This window comes from Sus scrofa, chromosome 9, assembly GCF_054392235.1.
Source record: "Sus scrofa isolate SSC_HxYL_T2T_F1_AM1 chromosome 9, Sscrofa_HxYL_maternal_Yorkshire_Landrace_v2.0, whole genome shotgun sequence".
Taxonomy (NCBI): Eukaryota; Metazoa; Chordata; class Mammalia; order Artiodactyla; family Suidae; genus Sus; species Sus scrofa.
This window is the reverse complement of record NC_139391.1, coordinates 3129358-3144896: the sequence shown is the minus strand read 5'-3', so window position 1 is coordinate 3144896 and position 15539 is coordinate 3129358. Positions and strand designations below refer to the sequence as shown.

The following is a 15539-nucleotide window of genomic DNA, read 5'->3' as shown; positions in this document are numbered from 1 at the left end:
CTCGGATCCTGTGTTGTGTGGCTGTGGTGTAGGCTGGCAGGTGTAGCTCTGATTTGACCCTTAGCCTGGGAACCTCCATATGCCGTGGGTGCAGCCCTAAAAAGCAAAAAAAAAAAAAAAAGGAAAAAGAAAAGAAAAAAAAGGCAAAAGTTATACACTTTGACAAATTGGGTCACTTGGGATTTATCCCAGGAATGCAGGGATTCTTCAGTTTTTGCAAATCATTCAGTGTTTTATATCACGTTAACAAAGTGAAGCATAAAAATCATATGATTATCTCAATAGGTGCAGAAAAAGCTTTTGACAAAATTCAGTGCCCATTTGGGAACCTACCTCAACATAATAAAGGCCATATATTAGAAAACCCACAGCTAACATAATACTCAATGGTGAAAAGCTGAAAGCATTTCCTCTAAAATCAGAACAAGACTTTTATTCAATATAATTTTGAAAGTCCTAGCTGTGGCAATCAGAGAAGTAAAAGAAAGGAATCCAAATTGGAAAAAAAGTAAAACTGTCACTATTTGCAGATGACATGATACTACACATATAAAATCCTAAAGATGCTACCAGCAAACTGCTAGAGTTCACCAGTGAATCTGGTGAAGTTCCAGGATACAAAATTGATACACAGAAATCTATTTCCTTTCTACACACTAACATTACAAGATCAGAAAGAGAAACTAAGGAAAAAAATCCCATTTACCATCACAAGAAAAAGAGTAAAATACCTAGGAATAAACCTACCTAAAGAGTCAAAAGGCCTGTACTCTGAAAACTGAGATGCTGATAAAGGAAATTGAAGATGATACATACAGATGAAAAGATAATATCATGTTCTTGGATTGGAAGAATCAGTATCTTCAAAATGACTATACTACCCAAGGCAATCTATAGATTTAGTGTAATCCTTATTAAACTACCAATGGCATTTTCAGAGAACTAGAACCAAAAGTTTTTTAATTTTTATGGAAACACGAAAGACACTGTATAGCCAAAGCAATTCTGAAAAAGAGAAATTGAGCTAGAAGAACCAGGCTCTCTGACTTCAGATTATAATATAAAGCTACAGTCATCAAAACAGTATGGTACTGGCACAAAAATAGAAATATTGATCTATGCAACAGGATAGAAAGGCCAGAAATAAACCCACACACCTATGGTTTATTCTATGACAAAGTAGGCAAAAATATACAATGGAGAAAAGACAGTTTCTTCAGTAGTTGTGCTGGGAAAACTGGACAGCTGCATGTAAAAGAATGAAATTACAACATTCTCTAACACCATTCACAAAAATAAACTCAAATTGATTAGAGAAATCAATATAAGACCAGATACTATAAAACTCTTAGAGGAAAACATGGGCAGAACACTCTTCAACATAAATTATAGCAGTATCTTTTCAGATCCACCTTCTAGAGTAATGAAATACAAACAGAAACAATTGCGTCATCTCAACGTGGATTTCCTTTTTGATTCACGGTGTGAGCTGCAACTTTAATAACCTGGCTTTTGGCACTCTTATCATGTAGAACCAGTTGTATGAAGGACATTAAGCTGAGGGTTGGAGTTCAACAACATTTATGATTTTGATAACTAGATTTTTTTTTTAAGGACTGGTACTTCCATCTATTTTTCCTCCATTAGTTTCTGTCAAATATGTGTTGAATGATTCCCTTCCTGTCTGTCACTTCTTAGTCTGTTTATTTACACTCCTGTCCTTTAAAGCACACTTATAAATGTCAATGTCATGGTAACAGAAGATGTTCTTCCTTGGAGTTCCCATTGTGGCTCAGTGGTAATGAACCATACTAGTATCCATGAGTTTGTGGGTTTGATCCCTAGCTTCACTTGGTGGGTTAAGTGTCTAGCATTGCCGTGAACTGTGGTGTAGCGCGCAGACATGGCTTGGATCTGGCATTGCTATGTCTGTGGTGTAGGTTGGCAGCTCTGATTTGACACTTAGCCTGGGAATTTCCATGTGCTACAGGTGCAGCCCTTAGAAAAAAAAAAGTTGTTCTTCCTTTTTGTCCCCCCTTTAAAACAACAAATTTGACATCCATTCATGAACAAAAATGCCTCTTTGGGTGTTGTGGGCTCTAGACTACATGCCAAGGGATGCAGGAGGAGTCTTGCCCACCTGTGCATCTGGTATAGGCTGTAGAAAGAAGGGAGTCAGTGAACCTTCCCCAGAGCCAACTTCACAGATGGGAAAAACCTACAGAGTGCTTTCCCAGGCATATATCCACAAATAAGAAAGAATTAGGAGAAGTCCATTCTTCCCAAGGGGAGATTCCAGCACAAGCTTGGTGACATTGCATGAAGCTAAACTATCTGGTAACAGTGACCACTCCAGGGGGAAAAAGGAGAATCATTATTGAATGCTCAGCTATCCGAGTTATTTGGGACCTGGCAGGTGAAACCCATTTCTCTCCAGCAGCACCCCGAGTACTGAGGCAGGACTTCTGTGACTGCCAGGACGGGAGAGATAGGAAATATCAGAGACAGGAATATCAAAGGGTGTTTAAGGGATGCAGTTCCTGCTGATTTTTCTCAGGACTTCATCAGGAAGTCTCCCCATGAATATTTGAGAGAACTTTACTTGATTGCCCTCTAGGGGTGTGGGCACCCCTAATCTCCAGAGTGGTAAACCTGCAACTCCTCCAACTCTGTGGCCAGATACTTGTGTGCACTCCTGAGTTTATCAGCAAGGGCTAGTCTGAGAAATAGAGTGCTATCAGAAAATAGGCTGGGATTTTTGGGGAAGAGAGAAACCACATACTTGAGGTATATTGCCACCTTCTAGAAAACAGAAGTTTCTAGTAGTCAGCCTGGTGAGTTGTAAGAACCAGAGAAGATATAAAAGTTAAGGGGGGGCTGGCAAGATGGCGGAAGAGTAAGAGGACATGCTCACCCTCTTCCACAAACACATTAAAAAAACCCCAAACACATCTGTATGTAAAATGATTCACACAGAACATCAGCTGAATGCTGGCAGAAGAACTTAAGCCTCCAAAAAGGCAAGAAACTCTCAACAGAATTGCATAGAATAGAAGAATAAAGAAAGAAAAGGAATCAGGATGTGTCTAACACTCCAGTGAGGGAGTTGTGAAGCAGAAAGGGAACCTACACCCTGGGAAGCCACCTAACCAATGGAGAGATCAGCTGAGTTGGAGGGAACTCCACAAAGCCGAGAAAAGCACAGCAGCAGGTCTGATATCCAAAAAGCAGAGAGAGAGATGCACAGACCATCTGACACTGGCACAGACACCACAGACTGAGATGCTCGGTGGGGGCTGGGCACTGAGACTTAGGCTCCAGAGGTCAGTCCTGGGGAGCGGGCTGGGGTTGGTGGTATGGAGACAGCCTAAGGGACTAGGAAGTGGTGTGCTGCTGGTGGGGGCAGTGGTACGCTAAGGGCTGGGGAGTTGAAAGCCATGGCAGAGGGAACCCAGGAGTAGGTCCAGACCTGCAGGAGAGGCAAGCCACCACTGTTGGGAAGGGGAGAGGAGGAGGGGCAGGCTGCCATAGAAAACTCCTTGGGCCCCAGTGTGCACACTTGCCCACTGGATCGCAGAGAGCTGAGCACTCCTTCCTGGTGCTTGCACCCTGCCTGTGCAGATCCTGCCCTGCCGGCACACTTGTGCGTTCCTGGTGCCTGTGCCCGGCCCATGTGGATCCAGCCTGCCAGCACCTTCGCGTACTCCCAGTGCCCACGCCCCACCCTCATGGAGCCGGCCCCGCCAGCCCATCCTGGACTGTGCCAAACTACAGTTTGGCTTCCCCAAATTCGCAGAAAAAGAAAAACAAGCATGGTGAAGAAACTCAGAAACTATTCCCAGTTAAGGCAACAGGAGAATTCACCTAAAGCAGTCATCAATGAAATAGACCTCTGCAGTCTGACAGACTTTGAGTTCAAAAAGAGAGATACTGAAAATGCTAAAAAAATTAAGAGAGGATATGAATAGTAATGCAGATTCCCTCAGAAAGGAGCTAGAAAATATAAGGAGAAGCCAAGATAAACTAGAAAATTCATTTGCAGAGATTCACACCGAGCTAAAGGCAATAAAGACCAGAGTGAGTAATGCAGAGGAACAAACAAGTGATGTGGAAGATAGAAAATGGAAGTCACCCAAACAGGACAGCAGACGGAAAACCAAGTGAAAAAACATGAAAGCAATATAAAAGACCTATGGGATAATATAAAGCAGGCCAATCTATGCGTAATAGGAATTCCAGAAGGAGAAGAAAAAGAAAAGGGGGTTGAAAATATATTTGAAGAAATTATGGCTGAAAACCTTCCAAATCTAAAGGATACTGATATCAAGATACAGGAAGCACATGGGCCCCAAACAAATTGAACCCAAACAGGCCCACACTAAGACATATTATAATAAAAGTGGTAAAAGTTAAAGAGAGGATTCTAAAGGCAGCAAGATAAAGGCAAAGTGTTAATTATAAGGGAACCACAATAAGGCTATCAGCTGATTTCTCTACACAAACACTATAGGCCAGAAGGTAGTGGCAAGATATATTTAAAGCACTGAAAGGAAAAAAATATGCAACCTAGAATACTCTATCAAGCAAGAATGTCAGTTAAAATAGAAGGGGAAATAAAGAATTTCACCAGCAAACAAAAGCTGAAAGAGTATATAGCAATACGAAGCCCATTCTAAAAGAAATACTGAGAGGACTTCCCTAAAAAAAAAAAAAAAAAAGAAAAGAAAAGAAAAAGAAGAACTAGGGTGGATGAAACCACAACTGGAAAGCAGTAACTTAAATAAGCCAGCATACAGATCCAAACATGAAGATGTTAATAAAAAAAAGATCAAAATCATGCAATGCAAGAGAAGTAAGAACAAATATATATATATTTTTTTATCTTAATGATGTGTTTGAGCCTATATGATTATCAGGCCAAAGTAAGCAGATATAGGAAGGTGTTAACATACTTAAAAATCAGGGCAACCACAAATCAAAGCCAAACATTACATTCACAAAAACTGAAAAGAAAAATACTCAAGTATAAAATAAATGGAAACCATCCAACCAAAAAAAGAAAAGAAGAAAAGAGAAACATAGAGTCAACTGGAAAACAAGGCTTAAAATGGCGATAAATAAATATCTATCAATAATCACCTTAAATGTGAATGGACTGAATGCTCCAATCAAAAGACAGAGAGTGGCAGATTGGATAAAAAAGCAAAAACCTTCAATCTGCTGCCTAGCAGAAACTCACCTTAGGGCAAAGGATACAGACTGGAGGATATAGACTGAAAGTGAGGGGATGTTAAAAGATACTTCATGCCGGAGTTCCCGTCGTGGTGCAGTGGTTAATCAGTCTGACTAGGAACCATGAGGGTGCCGGTTCAATCCCTGCCCTTGCTCAGTGGGTTAACGATTCGGTGTTGCCGTGAGCTGTGGTGTAGGTTGCAGACGCGGCTCGGATCTTGCGTTTCTGTGGCTCTGGCGTAGGCCGGTGGCTACGGCTCTGATTCGACCCCTAGCCTGGGAACCTCCATAGGCCACTGGAGCGGCCCCAGAAAAGGCAAAAAGACAAAAAAAAAAAAAAAAAAAGATATTTCATGCCAATGGACAAGACAGGAAAGCAGGAGTTGACTCATATCAGACAAAATAGACTTTAAAATGAAGGCCATAAAAAAAGACAAAGAAGGACACTATTTTAATGGTCAAAGGATCCATTCAAGAAGAGGATATTACAATCATCATTATATATGCCCCTAATATAGGAGCACCCAGATACCTACAACAAATACTAACAGACATAAAAGGAGAAATTGATGGGAATACAATCTTAGTAGGAGACTTTAACACCCCACTCACATCAATGGACAGTTCCTCTAGACAGAAAATCAACAAAGCAACAGAGGTCCTAAAGGAAACAATAGAAAAGTTAGACCTAATAGATATTTTCAGGACATTACACCCAAAAAAATCAGAATACACATTCTTCTCAAGTGCACATGGAACATTCTCAAGAATTGATCACATACTGGGGCACAAAGCTAACCTCAACAAATTTAAGAGTATAGGAATTATTTCAAGTATCTTCTCTGATCACAATGGCATGAAACTAGAAATCAACAACAGGGAAAGAAATGGGAAAAAACCTACTACATGGAGACTAAACAACATGCTACTAAAAAACCAATGGGTCAATGAGGAAATCAAGATGGAAATTAGAAAATACCTTGAGACAAACGATAATGAAGACACAACCACTCAAAATCTATGGGATGCCACAAAAGCAGTGCTCAGAGGGAAGTTCATAGCAATACAGGCCTTCCTCAAACAAGAAGAAAAATCTCAAATTGGCAACTTAACCCACCACCTGAATGAATTAGAAAAAGAAGAACAAGAAAAACCTAAAGTCAGCAGAAGGAAGGAAATCATAAAGATCAAAGAGGAAATCAATAAAATAGAGATTTAGAAAGCAATAGACAAAATCAGTCAAACCAAGAGCTGTTTTTTTTTTTTGGGGGGACATCTTTTTGCCATTTCTTGGGCTGCTCCCGTGGCATATGGAAGTTCCCAGGCTAGGAGTCGAATCGGAGTCATAGTCACCAGCTTATGCCAGAGCCACAGCAATGTGGGATCCGAGCCACATATGCAACCTACACCACAGCTCATGGCAATGCTGGATCCTTAACCCACTGAGCAAGGGCAGGAATCGAACCCGCAACCTCATGGTTCCTAGTCAGATTTGTTAACCACTGAGCCACAATGGGAACTCTTAAGAGCTGATTCTTTGAAAAGGTTAACAAAATTGACAAACCTCTGGCTAGATTCACCAAGAAGAGGAGAGATAAAACCCAAATAAACAAAATCAGAAATGAAAAAGGAGAAATCAAAATGGATACTACAGAAATACAAAAAACCGTACGAGAATACTATAAGCAATTATATGCCAACAAATTTGACAACCTAGAAGAAACAAACAACTTTCTAGAGACTTACAACCTGCCAAAACTGAATCAAGAATAAATAGATCAGTTGAACAGACCTATCACTAGAAGTGAAATTGAATACGTCATAAAAACACTCCCTGCTAATAAAAGTCCAAGACCAGATTGCTTCACAGGTGAATTCTACCAATCATTCAAAGAGGAAATTATACCCATCCTCCTTAAACTTTTTCAAAAGGTTGAAGATGAAGAAACACTCCCAAAAACATTCTATGACATCAGCATCACCCTAATTCCAAAATCAAAGATACCACCAAAAAAGAAAACTATCAACCAATATCTTTGATGAATATAGACGCAAAAATTCTCAACAAAATTTTAGCTAACCGAATGCAACAACATATCAAAAAGATCATACACCACAACCAGGTGGGATTCATCGCAGGTACACAAGGATGGTTCAACATACGGAAATCAGTCAACATCATACACCAGGTGGGATTCATCCCAGGTTCACAAGGATGGTTCAACATACGCAAATCAATCAAGATCATTATCCACACATTAACAAAAGAAAAGTCAAAAACCATGTGATCATCTCAATAGATGCAGAGAAAGCGTTTGACAAAGTCCAACATCCCTTCATGATCAAAACTCTCACCAAAGTGGGTATAGAGGGAACATTCCTTGACATAATTAAAACCATTTATGACAAACCCACGGCAAATAAATACTCAATGGAGAAAAGCTGGAAGCCTTCCCACTAAAATCTGGAACAAGACAAGGATGCCCAATCTCACCACTGTTATTCAACATAGCATTGGAAGTCCTAGCCACAGCAATCAGACAAACAAAAGAAATAAAAGGCATCCATATAGGAAGAGAAGAGGTAAAACTGTCACTGTATGCAGATGATATGATGCTATATGTAGAAAACCCTAAGGACTCAACCCAAAAACTACTTGAACTGATCAACAAATTCAGCAAAGTAGCAGGATATAAGATTAACATTCAGAAATCAGTCACATTTCTGCATACCAACAGTGAAATATTAGAAAAGGAATACAAAAATACAATACCTCTTAAAATTGCACCCCCAAAAATCAGATACCTGGGAATACATCTGACCAAGGAGGTAAAGGACTTATATGCCGAGAACTAGAAAACATTCATCAAGGAAATTAAAGAAGATGTAAAGAAATGGAAAGGTATTCCATGCTCCTGGATTGGAAAAATTAATATTGTAAAAATGGCCATACTACCCAAAGCAATCTACAGATTCAATGCAATCCCTATCAAATTACCCATCATGTTTTTCACAGAACTAGAACAAACAATCCAAAAATTTATATGGAAGCACAAAAGACCCAGAATTGCCAAAGCAATTCTGAGGAACAAAAACCAAGCAGGAGGCGTAACTCTTCCAGACTTCAGGCAATATGACAAAGCCACAGTCATCAAGACAGTGTGGTACTGGTACCAAAACAGACAGACAGACCAATGGAACAGAATAGAGAACCCAGAAATAAACCCAGACACATATGGTCAATCAACCTTTGACAAAGGAGGCAAGAACATAAAATGGGAAAAAGAAAGTCTATTCAGCAAGCATTGCTGGGAAACCTGAATAGCTGCATGCAAATCAATGAAACTAGAACACACCCTCACACCATGCACCAAAATAAACTCAAAATGGCTTAAAGAATTAAATATAAGACAAGACACCATCAAACTCCTGGAAGAGAACATAGGCAAAACCTTCTCTGACATCAACCTTCAAATGTTTCCTCAGGTCAGTCTCCCAAAGCAACAGAAATAAAAGAAAAATAAACCAGTGGGACCTAATCAAACTGACACGCTTTTGCATAGCTAAAAAAACCAAAAAGAGGGAGTTCCCGTCGTGGCGCAGTGGTTAACAAATCCGACTAGGAACCATGAGGTTGCGGGTTCGGTCCCTGCCCTTGCTCAGTGGGTTAACGATCCGGCGTTGCCGTGAGCGGTGTAGGTTGCAGATGCAGCTCGGATCCCGCGTTGCTGTGGCTCTGGCGTAGGCCGGTGGCTACAGCTCCGATTCAACCCCTAGCCTGGGAACCTCCATATGCCGTGGGAGCGGCCCAAGAAATAGCAACAACAACAACAAAAAAGACAAAAGACAAAAAAAAAAAAAAAAAAAGAAAACCAAAAAGAAAACAGAAAGACAGCTTACAGAATGGGAGGAGATAGTTTCAAATGATGCAACTGACAAGGGCTTAATCTCTAGAATATACTAGTAACTTATACAACTCAACAGCAAAAAAAGCCAATAATCCAATTGAAAAATGGGCAAAAGACCTGAATAGACATTTTTCCAAGGAAGATGTACAGATGGTCAACAAGCACATGAAAAAATGCTCAACATCCCTGATTATTAGAGAAATGCAAATCAAAACTACCATGAGATACCACCTCACACCAGTCAGAATGGCCATCATTAATAAGTCCACAAATAACGAATGCTGGAGGGGGTGTGGAGAAAAGGGAACCCTCCTGCACTGTTGGTGGGAATGTAAATTGGTACAACCACTATGGAGAACAGTATGGAGGTACCTTAGAAATCTATATATAGAACTACCATATGACCCTGCAATCCCACTCTTGGGCATCTATCCGGACAAAACTCTGCTTAAAAGAGACACATGCACCCGCATGTTCATTGCAGCACTATTCGCCATAGCCAAGACATGGAAACAACCCAAATGTCCATTGACAGATGAATGGATTAAGAAGATGTGGTATATATACAGAATGGAATACTACTCAGCCATAAAGAAGAACGAAATAATGCCATTTGCAGCAACATGGATGGAAATAGAAACTCTCATACTGAGTGAAGTAAGTCAGAAAGAGAAAGAGAAATGCCATATGATATCACTTATATCTGGAATGTAATACATGGCACAAATGAAACTTTCCACAGAAAAGAAACTCATGGACTTGGAGAATATACTTGTTGCCAAGGGGGAAGGGGAGGGAGTGGGGTGGATTTGGAGCTTGGAGTCAATGGATGCAAACTATTGCCTTTGGAAAGGATTAGCAGTGAGATCCTGCTGTGTAGCACTGGGAACTATGTCTAGTCACTTATGACGGAGCATGATAATGTGCAAAAATAGAATGTGTACATGTATGTGTAACTGGGTCACCATGCTGTACAGTAGAAAAAAATTGTATTGGGGAAATAATTAAAAAATTTTTTTTAAAAGATGTAAAAGTTAAGAATTCTGCCATAGAATACAGAAAGAAGAGTGGAGTAGGTGTACTCACACAAAGGCAACAGAATTACTCCACATGAAGGCTTATGGTAAAGATTTAAGGATATGTCTGCTACTTCAAAAACTAAAACAACAATGCAGGACTACAAGGACATGAAAAATCAAGGAAACAGTTCACATTGAAAAATAATAATTCTCCAATAACCTAGCTCAAAGGCACAAAATTTAGTGACTTAGATGATCAGTAATTCAAAGTAGTTCTTTTGAGGTAACTCTGTGAGGTACAGAAAACTCAGAAAGAAAATGATGAAATAAAGTGAAGTAGACAAATAAGTGGAAAGATATCCTATGTTCATGAATTGCAAGGACTAATATTGTTAAAATGTACATACCATGCAAAGCCATCTATAGATTCAACATAATCTTTATTATAATTCACATGGCATTTTTTTTTCCCCACTGAAGTGATGAAAAATAGCTGTAAAATATGTTTGGAATTACTAAAGATCCCATACAGGCAAAGTAGTCCTGATAAAGAAGAACAAAGACAGAGGCATCACAATTCCTGATTTCCACCTATATTACAAAGCTGTAGTAATTAAAACAGTATAGCACTGGTATAAAAATAGACAAATAGACTAATGAAACAGAGAGCACAGAAAGAAATCCTTTTATATATGATCAATGGTATTTGACAAGGGAGCTAAGAACACTCAGTGAGGAATGGATTTTTCTCCAGGAAATGATGCTGGAAAAGCTAGATAACCTCATGCAGAAAAGAGAAATTAGGACTCTATCTTTATTCTCAAAAAATTAACTTGAAATTGATTAAAGACTTAAACAGAAGGCCTGATAATGTAAAACTCATAAAAGTAAACATGGGAAAGATATTCCTTGACATTTTTCTTTGCAATGATTTTTTTTGGGGGGGATATGACACCAAAATATGAGCAACAAAAGCCAAAATGAGCATATAGGACTACATCAAGCTAATTTTTTTTTGTACAGTAAAAGGAAAAAGTGAAAAGGTAATCTTCAGAATGGGAGAAAATATATGCCATCCAAATATTGATTAAAGACTTCATAATAAAACATGTAGAAACTCATAAAACTGAATAGCAAAACCCTAAAAAAGTCAATGAAAAATGAGTAGAGAAACTAAGTAGACATTTTTCCAAAGAGGACATTCAGATGGGCAGCAGGTATATGAAATTATGCCAAACACCAGTAATCATCAGAGAAATACAATCAGAACCACAGTGAGACATTACCTTACTTTCATTAGAATGTTTCTTATCGGGAGTTCTTGTTGTGGCTCAGTGGGTTAAAAACCTGAGTGGTATCCATGAGGATGCAAATTTGATTCCTTGCCTTGCTCAGTGGGTTAAAGATCTGGCACTGCTGCGAGCTGCAGCATAGGTTGCGGATGTGACTTGGATCTAGTGTTGCTGTGGCTATGGAGTAGGCTGGCAGCTACAGCTTCCATGTGCTGTGGGTGCGGCCCTAAAAGAAAAAAAGAATGGTTATCATCAAGAAGATGAGAAAACACATGCTGGTGAGAATGTGGAGGAAAGAGAATCCTGCTGTTGGTGTGAGTGTAAATTGATTCAGCCTCTATAAAAAAGAGTTTCCTCAAAAATTAAACGTAGAGGAGTTCCCGTCGTGGCGCAGTGGTTAACGAATCCGACTAGGAACCATGAGGTTGCGGGTTTGGTCCCTGCCCTTGCTCAGTGGGTTAACGATCTGGCGTTGCCGAGAGCTGTGGTGTAGGTTGCAGACGCGGCTTGGATCCCGCGTTGCTGTGGCTCTGGCGTAGGCCGGTGGCTACAGCTCTGATTAGACCCCTAGCCTGGGAACCTCCATATGCCGCGGAAGTGGCCCAAGAGATAGCAACAACAACAACAACGACAAAAGACAAAAAAAAAAAAAAATTAAACGTAGAACTATAATATTATCAAGCAACTCCATTTGTGGGTATATGTCTAACGTAAGTGAAAATAGGATTTTTAAAAATATGATTTTAATTTTTCCATTAAAGTTGATTTACAGTGTTCTGTCAATTTCTACTGTACAGCAAAGTGACCCAGTCATACATACATACATATATATATATATATATATATATGTTCTTTTTCTCACATTATCCATCATGTTCCATCACAAGTGACTAGATATAGTTCCTTGTGCTCTACAACAGGATCTCATTGCTTATCCACTCCAAATGCAACAGTTTTCATTAATTAACCCCAACATCCAAGTCCATCCCACTCCCCCCCCTCCCCCTTGGCAACCACAAGTCTATTCTCCAAGTCCATGAGTTTCTTTTCTGTGGAAAGGTTCATTTGTGCTGTATATTAGACTCCAGATATAAGTGATATCATATGGTATTGTCTTTCTCTTTCTGACTTACTTCACTTAGCATGAGAGTCTCTATTTCCATCCATGTTGCTGCAAATGGCATTATTTTGTTCTTTTTATGGCTGAGTAGCATTCCATTGTGTATATATACCACATCTTCTTAATCCATTCATCTGTCAATGGACATTTGGGTTGTTTCCATGTCTTGGCTATTGTGAATAGTGCTGCACTGAACATACAGGTGCATATAACTTTTTCATTGAATGTTTTGTACGGATATATGCCCAAGAGTGGCATTGCTGGGTCATGTGGTAGTTCTATATTTAGTTTTCTGAGGAACCCCAATACTTTTTTCCACAGTGGTTGTACCAATTTACATTCCCACCAACAGTGTAGAAGGGTTCCCTTTTCTCCACACCCTCTCCAGCATTTGTTACTTGTGGACCTGTTAATAATGGCCATTCTGACTGATATGAGGTGGTACCTCATAGTAGTTTTGATTTGCATTTCTCTAATAATCAGTGATGTTGAGCATTTTTTCATGTGCTTGTTGGCCATTTGTATATCTTCTTTGAAGAAATGTCTATTTAGGTCTTCTGTGCATTCTTCCATTGGATTGTTAGTTTTTTTGCTGTTGAGTTGTACAAGTTGTTTGTATACTTTAGAAGTTGAGGCATTGTCAGTTGCATTGTTTGAAATTATTTTCTCCCATTGCATAGGTTGGTTGTCTTTTTTTTTTAGTGGTTTCCTTTGTTGTGTAAGCTTGTAAGTTTTATTAGGTCCCAGTGGTTTATTTTTGTTTTTATTAATATTGCCTTGGGAGACTGACTGAAGAAAACATTTGTACAGTTGATGTCAGAGAATGTTTTGCCTATGTTCTCTTCTAGGAATTTTATGGTGTCTTGTCTTATGTTTAAGTCTTTAAGCCATTTTGAGTTTATTTTGTGCACAGTGTGATGAGGGTGTATTCCAGGTTCACTGATTTACACGTGGTTGTCCAGTTTTCCCAGTACCACTTGCTGGAGAGACTGTTTTTTTCCCATTTTATGTTCTTGCCTCCTTTGTTGAAGATTAATTGACTGTAGGTGTCTGGGTTTATTTCTGGGTTCTCTCTTCTGTTCCATTTGTCTGTCTGTCTGTTTTGGTACCAGTACCACACTGTCTTGATGACTGTGGCTTTGTCATATTGTCTGAAGTCTAGGAGAATTCTGCTGCCTGCTTGGTTTTTGTTCCTCAGAATTGCTTTGGCAATTCTTGGTCTCTTATGGTTCCATATAAATTTTTGGATTGTTGGTTCTAGTTCTGTGAAAAATGTCATTTGATAGGAATAGCACTAAATCTGTAGATTTCTTTGGTTAGTATGGACATTTTTATGATGTTATTTCTTCCAACCCAGGAGCATGGAATATCTTTCCATTTCTTTGAATCCTCTTTAATTTCCTTGATTAATATTTTATACTTCTCAGCATATAAGTCTTTCACCTCCTTGGTCAGGTTTATTCCCAGGTATTTAATTTTTGGGGGTGTGATTTGAAAAGGTGTTGTTTTTTTTTTTTTTTTTTTTTTTTTTTTTTTTTTGGTCTTTTGTCTTTTGTCTTTTTGTCGTTGTTGCTATTTCTTGGGCCGCTCCTGCAGCATATGGAGGTTCCCAGGCTAGGGGTTGAATCGGAGCTGTAGCCACCGGCCTATGCCAGAGCCACAGCAACGCGGGATCCGAGCCGCATCTGCAACCTACACCACAGCTCACGGCAACGCCGGATCGTTAACCCACTGAGCAAGGGCAGGGACCGAACCCGCAACCTCATGGTTCCTAGTCGGATTCGTTAACCACTGCGCCACGGCGGGAACTCCTGAAAAGGTATTGTATTTTTATATTCCTTTTCTAATATTTCATGGTTGGTTTACAGAAATGCAACTGATATCTGAATGTTAATCTTGTATCCTGCTACTGTGCTGAATTCGTTGATCAGTTCTAGTAGTTTTTGTGTGGCGTTCTTAGGGTTTTCTGTATACATTATCATGTCACATACATAGAGTGAAAATTTTACCTCTTGTCTTCCATTTTGGATATCTTTTATTTCTTTTGTTTGTCTGATTGCTGTGGCTAGGACTTCCAACAGTATGTTGAATAAGAGTGGTGAGAGTGGGATTCCTTGTCTTAGCAGGAAGGGTTTCAGCTTTTCTCCATTGAGTATTATATTTGCTATGGGTTTGTCATAAATGGCTTTTATTATTTTAAGGTATGTTCCTTCTATACCCACTTAGGGTGGTACCCTTCCACCTGGATAGGATGCTGGGGAGGGGCCAGACCATCGCTATAGTCAGAGCTGTGCTCATGGTGGGGACAGCACCTCTATGCCTCCGTCATGTACTCTGACTTCTTATAGATGGCCATGGCGTGGACATGGGTGCTGGGCGGGGTTGGCAAGCTGACCCACAGCTGCACTGGGGAGGTCTTGGCCAGCTTATTGAGGACAGGGGAATGCATGCATGTTATAGACTTGGCTGTTCCAGAATGCAGGAACCCTAGACAGAAATCACAGCTGCCAGGTAGGTCTTCCGGGAAGGGACAAAGGACGACGGGCCAGGAGGTGGGGGCTGTTGCTGCAAGAGGCACTGGCATTCTGGAGGCTTCATCTGGATTTTCATGCAGCCAGTTTGTGACTGAGGACAGCAGCAGAGCATTCACTGCTGCCAGGGAGAGCTCAGAGGACAGAAGGTTGTTTTCAGGAAGTAGTTTCCATAAGTCTGAAAATGTCTCCTGACTCAGAGGTGGCTCCACGCATGGTTTGGATTGTGACCTCTCCATTGCAGCTCCCTGGAGGGCACTGTGGCTACTGTGGGGAGAAATGCCAGGATCCAGCATGAGCACACCCAAGCACGGGTCACCCAGCCCTGAGGCAGGAGGGACCCCCTCTGCCCACACCACCCCAGGGTGGTGGGGATCTTTGAAATAATTTCTGTACTCTTAAATTTGTTGAGGTTATTTTTGTGCCCCAGTATATGG

The 15539-nt window shown here is 40.1% G+C and overlaps 1 protein-coding gene, 1 long non-coding RNA gene and 1 pseudogene across 8 annotated transcripts in view; 1 reads left to right on the top strand and 2 right to left on the bottom strand.

Moving 5' to 3' along the window:
• Positions 1-15539, top strand: part of LOC146399656 (uncharacterized) — a 186081-nt gene that overhangs the window by 15392 nt on the left and 155150 nt on the right. The window lies entirely within an intron of this gene.
• The window catches only part of LOC110255361 (interferon-induced very large GTPase 1), a 51514-nt gene that overhangs the window by 9741 nt on the left and 26234 nt on the right, over positions 1-15539 (bottom strand). For 2 of the 6 annotated variants that reach the window (XM_021062330.2, XM_021062331.2), the window contains one exon: positions 11446-11677. The exons of 2 other annotated variants lie outside the window; for them this stretch is intronic. The gene's annotated coding sequence lies outside the window, so the exon portion shown is untranslated. The remainder of the gene's footprint in view (positions 1-11445; positions 11678-15539) is intronic. 2 more of the 6 variants (XM_084974820.1, XM_084974821.1) reach the window with 1 other exon arrangement.
• On the bottom strand, positions 14727-15535 carry LOC110255362 (cellular tumor antigen p53 pseudogene; annotated as a pseudogene).